Source organism: Vicugna pacos, chromosome 19 (genome assembly GCF_048564905.1).
Source record: "Vicugna pacos chromosome 19, VicPac4, whole genome shotgun sequence".
In the NCBI taxonomy this organism is placed as follows: domain Eukaryota; kingdom Metazoa; phylum Chordata; class Mammalia; order Artiodactyla; family Camelidae; genus Vicugna; species Vicugna pacos.
The window spans coordinates 3,445,351-3,461,808 of record NC_133005.1 but is presented as its reverse complement, the minus strand read 5'-3'; the positions used below and the strand labels follow the sequence as shown (position 1 = coordinate 3,461,808).

General features: G+C 46.0%; 1 protein-coding gene across 2 annotated transcripts in view; it reads left to right on the top strand.

Annotated features, from left to right (window-relative positions):
- The window catches only part of SLC24A3 (solute carrier family 24 member 3), a 429,317-nt gene that overhangs the window by 353,734 nt on the left and 59,125 nt on the right, over nucleotides 1–16,458 (top strand). The gene's annotated exons all lie outside the window — the stretch shown is intronic.

Here is a 16,458-nt window from a genome sequence, read left to right as displayed (position 1 = left end):
GCCTGGGCTCAGCCACAACTGTCATCTGGAGCATCTGCATGTGGCCTCCCCATGTGGCGGGGACCTTCTCACCCCAGGGCAGCTTCAGGGTATCTGAGGTGGGTGTTCCAGAAACAAAAGCAGACATTGGATGGCCTCTTATGACCTGGCCTCAAAGTCATAAAACACCATGTCTGCTGTACTCTGTTGGTCAGAAAGCCACAAGCCAATCTGGACTGACAACATGGGAACATAGATCCCCAACTCTTGATGAGAGATGTGTCAAAGACCTTGCGACCGTGTTTGAAAACCACCCAACCCTAAACCATCAAATCAGTGGGCCCTCATGCACCTCCATCAGCTGACGAGTGGCTCTCCCAAGGGAAACCCAGAAGAACGGTCTTTCGAGCAAGTGAGGACCTATCCAGGGAGCCTTGTGACTCCTGCCGTAGGAGTCTGTGGCTGAGACGCCAAGTCTGAGCTAACTCTGGACCTTTATATAATGTCCAGGACCAAAGAGGATGCATCAGGTAAGCAGCCAAGTGAACACACTCAGTATTATGTCTCCTCTTTATTTTGCCTTCTGGGGGCCCTAAAGCACTGACCACACAGCCTAAAGTGAAGCTCGCCTGTCTGCACACCCTGTGCGCCTTCACAGGGCCAGCAGTCAGCTCTCCACTGAGAGAACTTTGGGGAGGTAGGTCTGCTCCCCTGCAAAGCGAGCTCAGGCCAGTCTCCCTAGGACTCAGCCTCTACTTCACATGCATGAGCATGCTTCCAGAGGCCGTCAGGCATTTGAAGAGATTTCCCAAAGGAAGGATCAAAATGGATAAACAGAACAGCTGTCCACCAAGTTACCAAAAGGTAATTCAGGTGGCAGAAATGAACTTCAAAAATGTAATTAATTTGTAAAGATACATGCACCCCAGTATTCACAGGAGCAGTATTTACAATCACCAAGACATGGAAACAACCTAAATGTCCATCAAAAGATGACTAAAGAAGTTGTGGTATATTTATATAATGGAATATTCCTCAGCCATGAAAAGAGAATAAAATAAAGTCATTCACAGCAGCATGGATGGACCTGGAGATCGTCATTCTAAGTGAAGTAAGCCAGAAAGAGAAAGAAAAATACCATATGAGATCACTTATATATGGAATCTTAAAAAAAAAAGACACAAATGAACTTATTTACAAAACAGAAAGAGATTCACAGGCATAGAAAACAAACTTACGGTTACCAGAGGGAGAGGGGGTGGGAGGGGATAAACTGGGAGTTTGAGATTTGCAGATACTAACTACAATATACAGAATAGATGAACAACAAGTTTCTTCTGTACAGCACAGGGAACTATATTCAATATCTTATAGTAACCTATAATGAAAAATAATACAAAAATAATATATGTATGTGTACGTATGCCTGAAACATTATGCTGTACACCAGAAATTGACACAACATTGTAAACTGACTAGACTTCAAAAAAAATGGGAGAAAAATGTAACTAGTATCCTCATGAGTTTCAGAAAGATATTGAAGCCAGAAAACCAGAACAGACTGCTATTTAAAAAAAAAAAAAGTGGAAGAGGGGAATCAATCAATAAAAAAGTAAAAAGAAATTATTTTTAATTGTTTAAATACGACTCCCAAAATGTAGAGAATATAAAAAGGACTAAAATAATAAAATCGATATGCTGATGGCCAGAAGAGAGACTTGAGAGACGTCAGAAGAATAGTAACATTCAGCGCTCAGAGCAGGAAGAAAAGGCAATGGAAAATATGACAGAAAAATTAAGAAACATGGAAGGTCGATGTGGGGGCTCCAATATGAACTCTAACTGGAATTCCAGAAGATGAGAGAACAAAAGTTGAAGGAGAGAAAGGCAACAAATGTATAATCGTAGGAACTTTCCTCTAAACAGAAGGAAAGCATAAATCTATGTATTGAAAGAGTCAACCCAGTAGCAGACACAAAGAATGAAAATAAACCCATACCTAGAAACAAACATCTGCATGAGATGCTGAAACGTCAAACTAAAGATCCTAAAATTTTCAGAAAGGAAACAGGTCATGTACATCACGTACAAAGGAACAGAACGGGGCTAACTTCAGACTTTAATTGTCAACGCTGAGTGCTAGAAGACAAGAGAACTAGACTTCGAATGTTAGGGAAAGTAATGAGTTTGGACCCAGAATGCTATAGTTAGCTAGAGAAACAATCAAGTGGTAGATAAAATAAAAATTTTTCTAACAAAATCTTCAGAATTTTACCTCTCACATAACCTTTTATAGGAAACTACTTAAGAACATACTCCAGCAAGAATGAGGGTAACATCTAAAAAAGCAATTGGAAAAATTAACATACAAGTCCAATGCAAAGAAATCCCAAAACACCAGCTGAGCAAGCAAGTCTAAAAAGAAAATGATACAAATTTTCAAAGAAAGAGGGTTCTAAGATCTCTAAGGAGAAGAGTGGAATAAATTGCAAGTCATACAAAAAATAATGTCTTCACATGTTGGTAATACGGGGAAGAAGGCACATGTTGGAGAGAGAAACATGGTTTCCAACTCTAAGACAAAAATCCATGCAAGAAAGGTATTGTGACTATATAATACAAACTAAAATATGGAATAGTTTTTTAAGGATGATATTTAAGATAATAGACTGTTTTATCTTTTTTAATTGAAGTAGAGTTGACTTACAATGTTGTGTTAGTTTCAGGGGTACAGCATAGTGATTTAATTTTATACACACACACACACACACACATTTATTTCTTTTCCATTTTAGGTTATTACAAGATACTGAATATAGTTCCCTGTGCTGTACAGTGTAAACTTGTTGTTTATCTCCCTTATATACAGTAGTTTGTATTTGCTAATCCCAAACTCCAGATTTATCCCTCCTCTTCCTGCCCCTTTGGTAAACCATAAGTTTGTTTTCTGTGTCTGTGAGTCTGTTTCTTTTTATAAAATAAATTTATCTGTGTCATTTCTTTAGATTCCACATGTAAGTGGTATGATATTTGTCTTTCTCTGTCTGACTTACTTCACTTACTGTGATGATCTCTAGGTCCATCCATGTTGCTGCAAATGGCATTATGTCATTCCTTTTATGGCTGAGTAATATTCCATTGTGTGTGTGTGTGTGTGTGTGTGTGTGTGTAAAACAACTTCTTCATCCAGTCATCTGTCAGTGGACGTTTAGGCTGCTTCCATGTCTTGTCTCTTGTAAAAAATGCTGCTGTGAACATTGGGGTCCAGGTGTCTTTTTGAATTAGTTTTCTTCGGATGTGTGCCCAGGAGTGGGATTGCTGGATCACATGGTAGGTCTATTTTTAGTTTTTTAAGGAATCTCCATACTGTTTTCCACAGCGGCTGCACTAAATTACATCCCCACCAGCAGTGTAGGAGGGCTCCCTCATCTCCACAGCCTCTCCAGCATTTATCATTTGTGGACTCCTTAATGGTGGCCATTCTGATCGGTGTAAGATGATACCTCCTTGTAGTTTTGATTTGTATTTCAATGATCATTAGCTACATTGAGCATCTTTTCATGTGTTTATTGGACATCTATATGGTTTCATGGAGAAATGTCCGTTTAGATCTTATGCCCATTTTTTGACTGGGTGGTTTGTTTGTTTTGTTGTTGTTGTTATTGAGTTGTATGAGCTGTTTATATATTCTGGAGATTAAGCCCTTGTCAGTCGCATCATTTGCAAATATTTCCTCCCATCGCATTGGTGGTCTTTCCATTTTGTTTATGGTCTCCCTTGCTCTGCAAAAGTTTGTAAGTTTGATTAGGTCCCATTTGTTTATTTTTGCTCTTATTTCTATTGCTCTGGGAGACTGACCTAATAAAACAATGCTGCCATTTATATCAGAGAATGTTTTGCCTATGTTCTCTTCTAGGAGATTTATGGTGTCCTGTCTTATGTTCAAGTCGTTAAGCCATTTTGAGTTTATTTTTGTGTACAGTGTGAGGGAGTGTTCTGACTTCACTGATTTACATGAGTCAGTCCAACTTTCCCAGCACCACTTGCTGAAGAGACTGACTTTTTCTCTGTTGTATATTTTTGCCTCCTTTGTCAAAGACTAATTGACCATAGGTGTGTGGGTTGATTTCTGGGCTCTCAGTTCTGTTCCATTGGTCCGTATGTCTGTTTTTGTGCCAACACCATGCTGTTTTATTTACTGTAGCTCTGTAGTATAGACTGTTTTATCTTGACACAAGGGCATTGTCCTTTGAACGGCAAGTGGGTCATGACACTGACTCATAAGAAAAGAGTACATTCTGAGCACACTGTTTGAGGGTGCAGTATTCACTTACTAATAGTAATAATGTAACTGCTATTTATTGCTTTTCCACATTTAGACTCAACCTTTAGATAAAACACAGACAATTACAAGACTGTGATAGACCAGAATGTAAATGTTTTTAATGTTGACAACGTGAAAATCAAGTTGTACCTGAAAGAAATTTAAACAGTAGGAAGGGGGTCACAGAGGTGGGTGGAGGTGGGGATGTGAACACTCTTACTCTACCTATTATGGAATCAAGAAATACTTCTGGGAGCAAATGGAATATGAAACAGAGGAAGAAACCTTCAAAGATATACTAGTGCAACCATAATCATAATATAACTTTCAAATATTAAGAGCACAATAGGATGGTAAACGAGCTAAGTCCTTATCTTTTCACAGTGGGCTTCACTAGACGATGTCTGAAACGGATGCATCCAGAAAGAGCTGTTATGGTCCTTTTATTCAGCGTCATAGATACAAGCACAAAACAACCAAAAAGAAAATAATTAAAAGTGTATACTGCTGGGAAGCAGGGTAGGGAGGCAAGACAGTTGTTTTTCATTATAGAAACTTACGTACTATCCAGTTTTTCTAATTGTGCAATTTAATTTTCTTAATATGGAGATAAAGTCACTGAGATCCCCACTAGAAGAACTAAGCTGACCCTCCAGGAGACGAGGAGGAGGAGGAGGAGGGAGAGGAGGAACCACAACAGCAGCTGTCTCTTCTCGTGTAGATTTTAATCGGAGTTCTAAGCCTGTTACATGTATCAGTGCATTTGATCCTTATAATAACCCTGGCAGGGGAATGCTATTCATATCCCCATTTTGAAGATGGGGAAACTGAGGTCAGAGATAGGACATAGTAGCTTGCCCAAGGTCATATGCCTGGGAATGCCGGGGCTGGGATTGGAGCTCAGGGACCCTGGCCGCGGGGCCCATGCATTTCACCACCTGCCGTGGTGGCTGTAGTCATGCCGGCAAGAATGTGTCCTTCCCTCCTGTTTCATAATAAGAGGTCAACAGAAACCACGATACAGAGGTGAAAGCCAATTAGTTGACGTTAGTTTTTGTGACCCTTAAAATAACAAAAGCAGAAATGTTAGAACGGTTGCCTCTGGTGAGCGAGACAGGGAGGGGAAGGAGATGTTTATTTTCACACATACTCAGTTGCACTGCTTGATTTTTTTTAGCCATTATGGTCGATTTTATGTTTGAAAGTTGTTGCACAAAACCTACAAATTTCAGTGGACTTTCGCTTTAAAATCAGATAGAAATAGGAAGAAATGTATGAGAACTCAATGTGTGCCCCTTCTGTCTCCCAAGATGGGAAGTCATTTGCGTGTAAGTGTGCATGGCGTAACCCAATGCACCCTTACGAAATTTGATTTAAACGTTTTATTTTTTAAGTGTGTTTCATTTGAAGGGAGATATATTAAAATTTTCTTGCCAATACTTTCATCCAATTGTAAGGCTCCAGACAACAATTTGACTTCATCAGTCTTGCGACTTTGTAAGAGTGAAGACCTTTGAGGCCAGATCACAAAGGGCTGAACAAACAGCTTCCGCCTCTTTTCTTGGGACACTGGCACTGGGAGCCCTGAGCGGCACACTGTGCGGAAGCCGCAGCCACGGGGAGGGGCCGTTTGTAGGTTAGGCCAGAAGTCCCAGCTGGAGACCCACGTGCCGGCCAGCACCAGTACCAGCCACGTCAGTGAACAGACCTTCCCGTGGTTTCAGCCCCCAGCCTTGAGCTAAACCCAGCAATTCCACACTTCTTGATTTATACTGATGTGACTCTCAAAGTACATTTTTATTATAAATCTGAAAGAGATATTAAAGCAGATCTGCTGTATCAGCTGTCACGAATGGCAACACTGCTAGTGCGCGGGCTCTGGAATAGTCATAAGGAATGCATAGAAACAGCTGTGGTTGGTTCTCAAAACCTCATACGCATCGATGGAGCTTCCTTCTGCGTCTGTGGGGCTGGGGAGTGCCTGGCAGTTTCTCATTTCTGATTACCTGGACATCCCTCAGCCTAGCGGCTCATCGAAAGGGGCTTCAACCCCTGCTGGCTGTTAGGAATCACCTGGAAAGCTTTGGAAAACCCCAGCAGCTCAGCCACATCCCAGCCCAGCTAACTCACCATCTCAGCGGGTGGGACCCAGGCATAAGTATTTCCTAAAACTTCCAGGTGATTCCAATTTGCAACCAAGGTTGAGCGTCTGATTCAGAAGGTCCAGAGTGGGCCCAGGAATCTGTATTGTCAAACAGACCCAGGCCATTCTTATGATCATGTGGTTAAAAAATATTGCCAGGCCTATCAGTAAACAAAGAGTGCTGTGGCCATCAAATCATCAGCCTCTACCAGCGCCCCTGACAGCGAGCGAAGGGAACGCCGGGCGCAGATAAGCAGGCAGCCCGGCCTCTGCAGCCACCCTCAGCACCTCTGAGGGAACTCGGGGTGGGAAAGAACAGGACGCTGGCCCTAGAGAGCCAGGTGCACATCAAAGGAATGATTTCAGTGAGCCCAGACCTTTTGCACCTTCCCACACATAAAAAAGTGCTTAAATTCCTTCACTTGGGATATTTGGCTTTCTTTAATTAACAGTCATCTTCTAATGTTCTGACTACCTGGTCTTTGTGGCAAAAACTCCTGTATATCCTGGCTCCTCCCCTGCCTCTCCGGAGCCGTCCCTTAAAGAGATGTGAGGGGTCACCTCCCGGGTTCGAGTCCTCAGAATGTCTTCGAGCTATAACGTAAGTCTCAGCTTTTAGGCTGTGCATCTTTTTAGACGACGATCAGCTAGGTTGAGTAACCCCTGCAAGGGGGTGACCGTGTGTGTGCAGCAGGTCCTCAGACCTGGTTCAACATGTGGCCGATCCCTTCCAGACTGAGAACCTCGGGCAAGTTACGTAACCTCACCCAGCCTCAGCTGACTTCCCTGTAATGGGCAGAGTAAGAGACTGGGATTTAAAAGGCATGTAAGGTGCTAGGTGCAGCCCCTGGCTCATCAGAACCAGGTTTTAAGTGTCAGCTGTCATGAGAAGGGGTTCCATCGCCGGCCGCGACCTCCCGGGACACAGTCTAACGCTGGGTCCCTGAGGCCCCAGATCGTTCAGGGAGGCTTTTTCTTTCCTGGAAACAAGACAAGTAGGGAAAGCGACGATTTGCAAACCCACTCCTTGCTCCTAACGCACACATGCACGGCACTCCTCTCACCCCAAATCTTAGGATCTTCTCGGACGCTCTGTGTCCTGACATACTGTTTGGATCCTGACGTATTGCCGAGGGGCTGGTGTGGGTGAATACGATCATTCTAGGTGGAAGAGTGAAATGGGGGTGAGCACAGGATGCGTTCCCGGTCACAGCACAGGAAGGAAGCTGGGGAGAGACCCAGGCTTCCGAGTGGCGGAGGGGCCGCGGGGCACGGAGAAGGGAGCAGAGGTCCCACAGCCACCCCGGCAGGCGCCCGGAGCCCGCCCCGCGGCTCAGCAGCCCACACGGGACACGCACCGTGTCCTTCTGTCCCTCCTGCCCTCTGCGCCCTGAGTCTGGGCGCTGCTCAGACACGAGCTGCTCTCCATTTACATCGTCACGTGCAGAGTGAAAAATCGCGTAAATACTTAGATAGCCTCTCCCCCTGACTTTGGCTAAAAACTGGTCAGGAATGGGGCTGGTAGGTCTTACTGGCTGCCTTAGCCGCACGGTGCCCTCAGCTCTCTGCTTCGTGGCTTAGCACAGATCAAGCCTGTGTCTCGATGTTGCCATGTTTAATTCTCAAGATCTTTAATGCGGGGGAAGTTATCTTCCAAGCGCACGTTAAAGAAATGTTCTTCTGTTCAGTCCGCCCTGGCTGCAGAATGGGCTCCTGAGCGTCCCCTGCTCTCCCTACCCCGAGTCAAGGAATTGCTTAAAATGAATTGCCTGACAGCAGATCAGCGGGGGCCGGGTGAGGCACACAGACACAGCAACCAGTATTCTTAGTAGGCACATGTCACGGCCCGCCCGAGATCAGAGTGTGACCCCGCGTCCGCACCTGAGGGGGACAGGTGCTTCCTTTCCAACCCAGAGCGCCTGCGGGTGGTGGCCACCCGCACTTCCATGTGACTCATCCTCCGTCGTCGCTCAGATTAGCTCCTGATAGTAAACAGGCCCCACTCTTTGTCAAACAGTAGCTGGAAATCTTACAGTACCCAATCCACATTTCCTCTCCTCTGTAACTGCAGGAAGCCAGAGAAACGCGAGCCCTTCCAGGTATCAAACAGGCTCTTCTCAGTCCACATCCAAGCCCGGGGACTGAAAAGTGGCTGGCTCTCCTGTGTTTCCATCCCTTTGCCTCCAACATTTTAGTTTTCAGAGAGACCAGAGGGAAACGGAACACCTTCCTCCACCACAATTCCATTGCAGGTTTTCGGACAGCATAGAAAACATCGTGTGGCAACACCATAGATGCCAAGTGCTAATGTAACAGTGGGTGTAATTTTAGCCAGGGTCTTACTTCCACCCAAGTACGTGGTCTTAGCTGTCTGATTTCTGAACTCACATGATACGGCTTAACTTCCTTTTCCATCAGCACTTCGGATGCAGAGGAGCCCCACGCCAGCGGGGAGACCCTAGCCCCATGACATTATGGCACAGACCAGGGCTCCGAAGCCATCCTCAAGCTTGGCCCGGTCCTTTCAGGGTTCATAGTTGATAAAGTGAGGAAATATTTGCCTCCGACATGTATCTGGCTACTAACCCAAGTGGCACAGATTTAAAAACAAATTCAGTACTTTGGTCTGGATTTCTTTGGACTGTCTTTTCAGTAGACGGAGTAGGAAGTCCGGGCAGGGAGCAGGAATGTTCTGGCGTGGTCCTGCAGAGGGATGTGCAGACGAGTGGTTTCCCCAGCATCTTATGCAGGTTGGTGCTAAAAGCTGATGAAGGAGGAAACCCCACGCAAGCAGTGCTTCTAATTTGCCCCTGCAGCTCAGCCACACCCGGTGGCCGTCTGGCCAAGATCTTAAGTGACGGCCAATGCCCACTGCATCCTGTCCAGACCCCAATGCCCAGGGTGGCCTCACTCGTCTCTTGCTGGTTATACTTCAAGTTCTCAGGTGTGACTCAGACTCCGAAATTCTCTGTCGTCTACACCAGCACTTCTCACACTAACCTGCACCTCGGTCACCCGGGGGTCTGGCTGAGATGCAGGCTCCGATGCAGCTGGTCTAGAGTGGGGCCTGAGAGCTGCATTTCTCCCGGGCTGTCCTGGGCCGCACGTCGGGTGAACAGCGGGGCAGCACTGAGCTGGGGAGAGAGTGTCTCTTCAGTGGGACTTACTGGGCTGAGACAGGAGAATGCGTGCGAGCCACTTCAGTCCCTCCCGGAAAGCTCTGAATATCGCCAAGCTGCTCTCCATGGTTATGCGTGAAACAGATACAGCACACGCAGTCAAAATCTACAGGCAGCCACAAACGGTGTTTTTGCCATTAGCTTCAGCTGCCTCCATCCAAGTTCTTATCGGCACAGCCAGGATGGACTAAGAGCCACATTACCTCCCGTCCCTTTCGGGTGGAGGGACAAGTGATTAAATGAAGAGCCAGGAACTAAGATGGAGTAGAACCTCAGGGCTTCCATGTCCAAAAACTAGATTAAGGGGTCTGTGAACTTGGAAGAGAAAAAAATACATCTTCCTTTTGCTGACCACTTAGATTTAATATTTCATTTCATTATTCGTGAGGAGCTGACATAGTACCATTAGCTGGGACTCTGTCTCCAGCAGGAACTTAAGCTGTTTCCATGCTCTGTAACAGTCGTGCAGACATGCCAGACCCTCGCCCTTCACTACCACGCTTAAATGACTAACGTCCTGTAACGAGGACACTTGTGGGCTCTTGTTAATAAAGAAACAGACATCACCGTATCTCCGTTTCTCAATGCTCTGATAGCTGGCTTTCGAAAAATCAGTTTCTTTATAATTCTTTGTGGTTTATGTGATGCCTTTTAATACACAGTTCTGAAAAGGGGCACACAGCACAGGATGCTTAGAACCCCGAGCATGGCGTCGGGCAGTAGAGGAACAGCTGCTGGTGTGTCCAGCGCTGTCAACACTAATTAAAATAATTCTTTGAGAACTGGGGTCACGGATGCCTATTCCAGCAGGGCCCGGGTATGGAGAGCAAATGAGTGATGGGGTCAGGCCTAAGGATCTCCGCAGCAGAAGGGGTGGAGTACGTGGGAGCTGACTCTTGCCTTTGGAGTGGGGGGCCGTAGAGTGGAGGGACCGTGGCAAGCTGAAAGCCACACGTCCCACCTGAAGAGGGCTCCGCTGACAGCCCCACGGCTGCACCAGCACTCCCCCAGGGTGCCAGGCCTTCAGATTTTGTCAAGAGAAGCCAAAAGTCTCGGTGTGGTGGAAATCTCTCCCCAAGTTGTAATGTACGTGTGGGCAGTTATTGCAATTAACAAGAAACAAAGGGGAAAAACTCGGGGCCTGGGCCTGGGTGAGTGGGGGAAGGGCTCCCAGAGCACAGCCGGGGTCCCCTTCCCGAAGGCGGGGTCGACTCCCCATGAATTCTGGTGTGTTCGAGACTGCTCTGAGCGACCGAGTTTTGAAGGCCTAGTGGGCAGTCACTTACATTCAACATGAAAACTCCTGCACACAATATTTCAGATGATTGAGAAAGTACTTCTGCATCCCGGGCGCTCCGGGCCGTCAGAGCATCCGAGGCCACTGTTCAGTACGATCGCTGAAGGGCCTTCGGGAGATGGCTCTGTGCCCACGTGGTCCCGGCATGGCCTCGTTTTCATTTAAATGTCTCCAGCAGCAGTTTGTTTACTTGTCATTTGTTCTCCTTGCATAAAACCAGAACTCACGATGGGTATTCATGGAAAAAAAGAAATTAAAAAAATGCAAATTCATTTTCTGTTCCTGTTCGTGAAGATTAATAGCAGAGGTTCACTTGTATTTTGCAAGAGCACATGGCTGTCTGTTTATGTGGCCTGACCGTTACTGTCCTTTCTCAGCAGTGAACGTCTAGAAAGCAGGGGCCATTTGTATCCAGTGACTTTTCTCAGGATTGCGGTGTTTGGAAAGTGCACTTGAATAATGAACAGGCGATGGCGCCAAGCCCTCTCCGTGGGTGAACAGGGCCTCCCCTGCTCCGGCCCCTCTGCCGCTGGGTTTTCCCACCCCACGGGGGGACCTGCAGAGCCCACCCTTACTCCACACTGCGTGGCTGTCTCTCCTGAGATGAGAACTGGCTGTAGGAATAGTGCCAGCTCGAAAGCTTGGAATAAAACTCATGTTACCATGTTCAAATCCCTTTTCCATGAAATTTGTGTGAAATAACAATGCTTCTCAGACAACAGCAGTTTTTATGTTTTATGTCATGTAACTCTTGTGACTGCTTCCATGGCTTTCTGAAAAGGCAAACCGCTCATGAGCTGAGGTATGTGTTCCTTTCAAAATGTGTCTGCAATGTCAAATTCCATCCTCCATCAAGAAAAATCATCCGAAATATTGTATTATGCTTGTATATTTCCATGTATATAAACAGCTGTCTACTAATTTGCAATAGGAATCCATATACAGACAATGGTTTTATCATAAACAATTAATTTTAACCTCCTAGAAGGCGTCCAAATTCCAGATTGTCACTCAACATTGAAATAAAGGAGAAGGTTTTTTTTTTCTGTTTTGTAAGTGTCTTCTTTTTTTTTTTTCTTTTGGCCTTACTCCACTCTGAAACTAAAGGAAATTAGAAGAAGGAAACTGAAGCTGTGTATTCAATAGAAAAAGGGTGAAATGCACTCCAGAAATAGAGAAGAAACATCAAGATGAGATTCCAGCCGGGAGGGGATCCTCGAGCTGCAGGAGGAATCAGAGCCTCTGGCCTTAGTGTACAGAGGGGTTTGCCAGCGGTGGCCGCTGGCGATTGTCAGCATGCGTATTATTGATTAATGGGGCCAAGAGCAGCATGACTCACCACTGGTTCTCTCCCAGGACCCTGGCCCTGGTCTCTTGCAGACATTTTGCCAAGTGCTCAGAAAGCGCTCTTCTCATCAGCGTCTCCCCTGCTCTGGCTTGGGTGACACCTGTCCCCGGATGCCGGAGAAACTCCCATGTTGAGGCAAAGGTGCTGACGGATCCCTCTCTGCCCATAAATGTGTTCAGGGTCTGAGCCAGATGGTTGCTGGCCTCCTTCTAGAGATAAAAGACCCTTCACCAAGAAGCAGAGGCACTGGCTGAGACCCCAGCATCAGCGTGTGTATTCACGTCTGGGACAAAGTGAAACTTTCAATCACTAAACAATGTGCTGTGTTGGTGTTTGTTTTTTTAAACTAAACCAGCTAAATACAGTAGTTTTCAGTTATTTAACTGACTCTCTCCCTCCTGGAATTTGTCCACACCATATCCACATCCAAATCCACATCTAAGGTCACTGCGGTCACTCCTTTCTGCTTTGCTTGCTTTGCCCTGAGTCCCTTTAAAGCAGTGCATTTTTGATTTGGGGGCTTTTGTTAGTTGAAGTATAGTCAGTTTACAATGTTGTGTTAATTTCTGGTGTACAGCGTCATGTTTCCGTTTTGTGTGTGTGTGTGTGTGTACATATATGTATATTCCTTTTCATAGTCTTTTCCATGATCGGCTTTTCCAAGGTACTGAATATAGTTCCCTGTGCTCTACAGTAGGACCTTGTTGTTTATTTTATATTTAGTAGTGTGTGTCTGCAAATCCCAAACTCCCAATTTATCCCTCCCCACCCCTCAACCTTGGAATAAAGAAGAGGGTATTTTTTTGTTTTTGGAGACGTGTCTTTTTTTTTTTTCTTTTGGCCTTTCCTCCCTGGTAACCATAAGCTTGTTTTCTGTCTGTAAGTGTTTCTGTTTTATAAATAAGTTCATTTGTGTCACTTTTTCGAGATTCCACAGATAAGTGATATCATATGGTATATTTCTTTCTCTGTCTGACTTACTTCCCTTAGAATGACAATCTCCAGGTCCATCCATGTTGCTGCAAATGGCATTATTTCATTCCTTTTATGGCTGAGTAGTGTTCCATTGTACATATACGTACCACACCTTCTTTCTCGTCATCTGTCGATGCCATTTAGGCTGTTTCCATGTCTTGGCTGCTGTAAGCAGCGCTTCTGTGAACACTGGGGCGCAGCTATGACAGCAGCATATTTTTGAAACTGAGCTGTGGTTGCTGCTTTCTGGTCTCGTGCCTCCACCTCTTCCGTCCTCTGGCTGCCGTATCTCCATGCCTGCCTGATGGCTTAAAGTCATGGAGGGAAGAAAGTCTCCACGGGAGGCTTCACAAACGGGGGTCTGCTTTCACTCCTGCCGCCCTGCCTGCCCTGTAGCACTGCGTGCAGGGCCAGGGCTGTGAGACGCAGGCTTCCTGGGTTCAGAGCCCAGCCCCCACCCCGCGGCTAGCTGTACGATCTTGGTCGAGACCTCAAACTTGGCCAAGCCCAGATTGCTGGCCAGTGGGGGTGACAGTGCCCACCTTACTGAACTGACTGAGTGAGATAACCCTTCCAGATCTTCTTATGTACAGGAAACATGAGATACTGATTTGCTGTTGTGATGAGCGGTGGGCACGGAAGGGTAAGACAGAGGTGAAGACGAGGTCACAGTCACAGCGTTCACTGTGGATACGCAGAATCAAGGATGCCTTCACTTTCCCTCTAGAGCGTGGAGAAAAATTCTTCTCTGATTTGGCGCCTTCTTACTTGTCTTCCGATTCATTGCTTCTCTAGAAAAAAATTGGTTTTGGTAAGTGTAGGCTCTGAATCTGGAGCTGAAATTGGGAGACAGTCCATACATTGAAAACTATTCTACTTACAAACAGGTGAAATATATCGTTATCCACGCAGATTTGACATCTAGGCCAAGGGTGAGGTCTGTGTCGTGCAGCTATAAATCTAAGTGCGTAACTTGGGTTATACTTTCTTGTTTTTATTTTAGTTTTTATTTTTATCACAGTTGTACGCACAGATCTTTTGGAAGCAGCCAGTCCCGGAGGGCTTGTTAGGACAGGCGGCCACCCTCCGGGCCCCAGCACCAGTTTCCTGCCCATCAGAGGCAGTTGCTTTCCACTGGCTTGGCTGTTCTGATACGTGCTCAGTGTCTCCAAGTTACACGCTTCTACTTGACTTTTCAGTGTCGAGTAGTCTCCGTGGCTTCACGGTATGGAAGAGAAGGGTTAAGGTGTCTTTCAGCCCTACCCACCCCTCCGTCCTCCCCAAGTAACCACACCATCAGTGTGGTTAGGCAGTAGTCTGTGCTCCGTTTATCATGACTGGATGACCACTGCATACAGCTGAGCCACGAGTACGTAATGACTCACCTTCCTTTCCTGCACAACTCTGTTGTCCCCGTGGCTTCTAACTGTCTTTTTTGTTGTTGCTGTTCATTTGCTTAGGTTTCGATGTTCTGTTCGCAGAGATTTCCAGTCTCCTTTCCGTGGGTTCAGAATTACCAGATATTCGATCAGTTTTTGCCCCTTTGGCATCATTTCTTCTGAGTCTTCTGACCTGCAAAAGTTTCATTTTGGAATCTCCTTTCACCACCTTTCTAGAATCCTCCTTCACCACCATTCTGGAAATCTCCACTTATTACACAGATTTTTACTGTTTGGTGTGATGACTGACTGTGACATAATTCTGTGTAACAGGTGGTTTCCTCCCTGGTTTTGGTGGAGCACATCCTCCAGGAGCTTTTTGAAAAAGGGTACCTAGAAAGTAAATTTTTTAAGCAAGTTAAACTTATTTTTATTCTTCTCTCACTTTAAATGAACAATGTGGCTGGGTGTTGAATTCCAGGTTGAAATCATTTTCCTTTCTTATTTCAAAGGCGTTCATTCCTCCATTGTCTTCTAGTTTTCAGTGCTTTTGTTGAGAAATAAAATGTCACTCTGGTGTTGACTATTTGCATATAACCCAGCTTTTCTCTCTCTGGCAGTTTCTAGGACCAGTTTTTGGCCTAGTATTCTGAAAATTCATTATGATATGCCTTGGTATACACCACTTTGTCCACTGTGCCAGAAAATGCACATGTCTGGGAATTTGTCTCTGTTTATTTGATTTATTTCCTCTCCTTTGTTTTCTGGAACTTCTGCTCTGTAAATGCCAGGTCTCCTATTTCCGTTAGGGTGCAGGATGTGCAGTGACTGATCTGCTTGAAGTGAGGGAGGAAGTTTGGGGTTAAATTCTTAAACAGTCTCTCGGTCATCCAGCATTCAGGCCCACCTTTCCCGCCACGTCTAGAGCTTGGCTCACTGCCAGCCAAATGACCATCTCTTCTTCTGGTTCCCAGCCTCCAAAATCTTGTTGCTCTGGTCAGCTCCTCTATTATTTTTTTCCTCGCAGGTTTATGTCTTGTTAAAGTAAATATCCCTTCACTGTTACCTTGTTACAGTGTAACAAGAAAGAGCAAAGATGCTGGGATGTGTTCTATCTGCCATCTTCAACTAAAAGCCCAAACGATTCTTTAAGAAAATTCAGAATTGATATTTGCCACATGCTCTAAGTCCTCTTGTCTAATTCTAATAAATTTTAGTCACAGCCTTTTATGACCTGAAGGAAAATGAGCAGTCTGGTCCACTTCGTTCTGTTCCGTGGACGGTGAGCGATGGTCGCCCGTTCTAAGAGCAGGCAGAGCAAGGGGAGCCTGATAAAGGGTAGAGGGTGCCTTATAGTCCTGATGTGAGTCTTGAGGCACGAGTCCTTTTCTGGACAACCCCGTCATCTGCAACCCAGATCTGCAAATACGAAACCTAATAAGGAAAACACCTCGGTGCCCCCTCAGCGGCGGAAGAAGGCGTGAGTGGGGAGAGGCCGACCTCCTTGTTCACTGACGGTTCTGCTTAAGTCGCGTCTCTTCTGCTCGTTGAATCCAGAAAGCCCTCTGTGGTTCGGCTCTGCCCGATCCTTCCCTTGCAGACAGGCGCGGGGAGGGGCACCGGGGGCTGCCTTTGCCTGGACTCTGGTTCCCTGTTGTCTTGGGTGCAGCGTGTGGCTGTCACCAGCCCAGCTGAGAGCTGACATTTGCAGCGTCCTTCCCCGCTTCCGAGGCCGAGGGCAAAGGCAGCTAGACGTCGGTGGCCTGTGGCCGTGGGGGGGCCGGCGCTCTTCTCAGGAGGCGGGAGGGGGATGTGCCTGCCCGCCCAGGAAGCG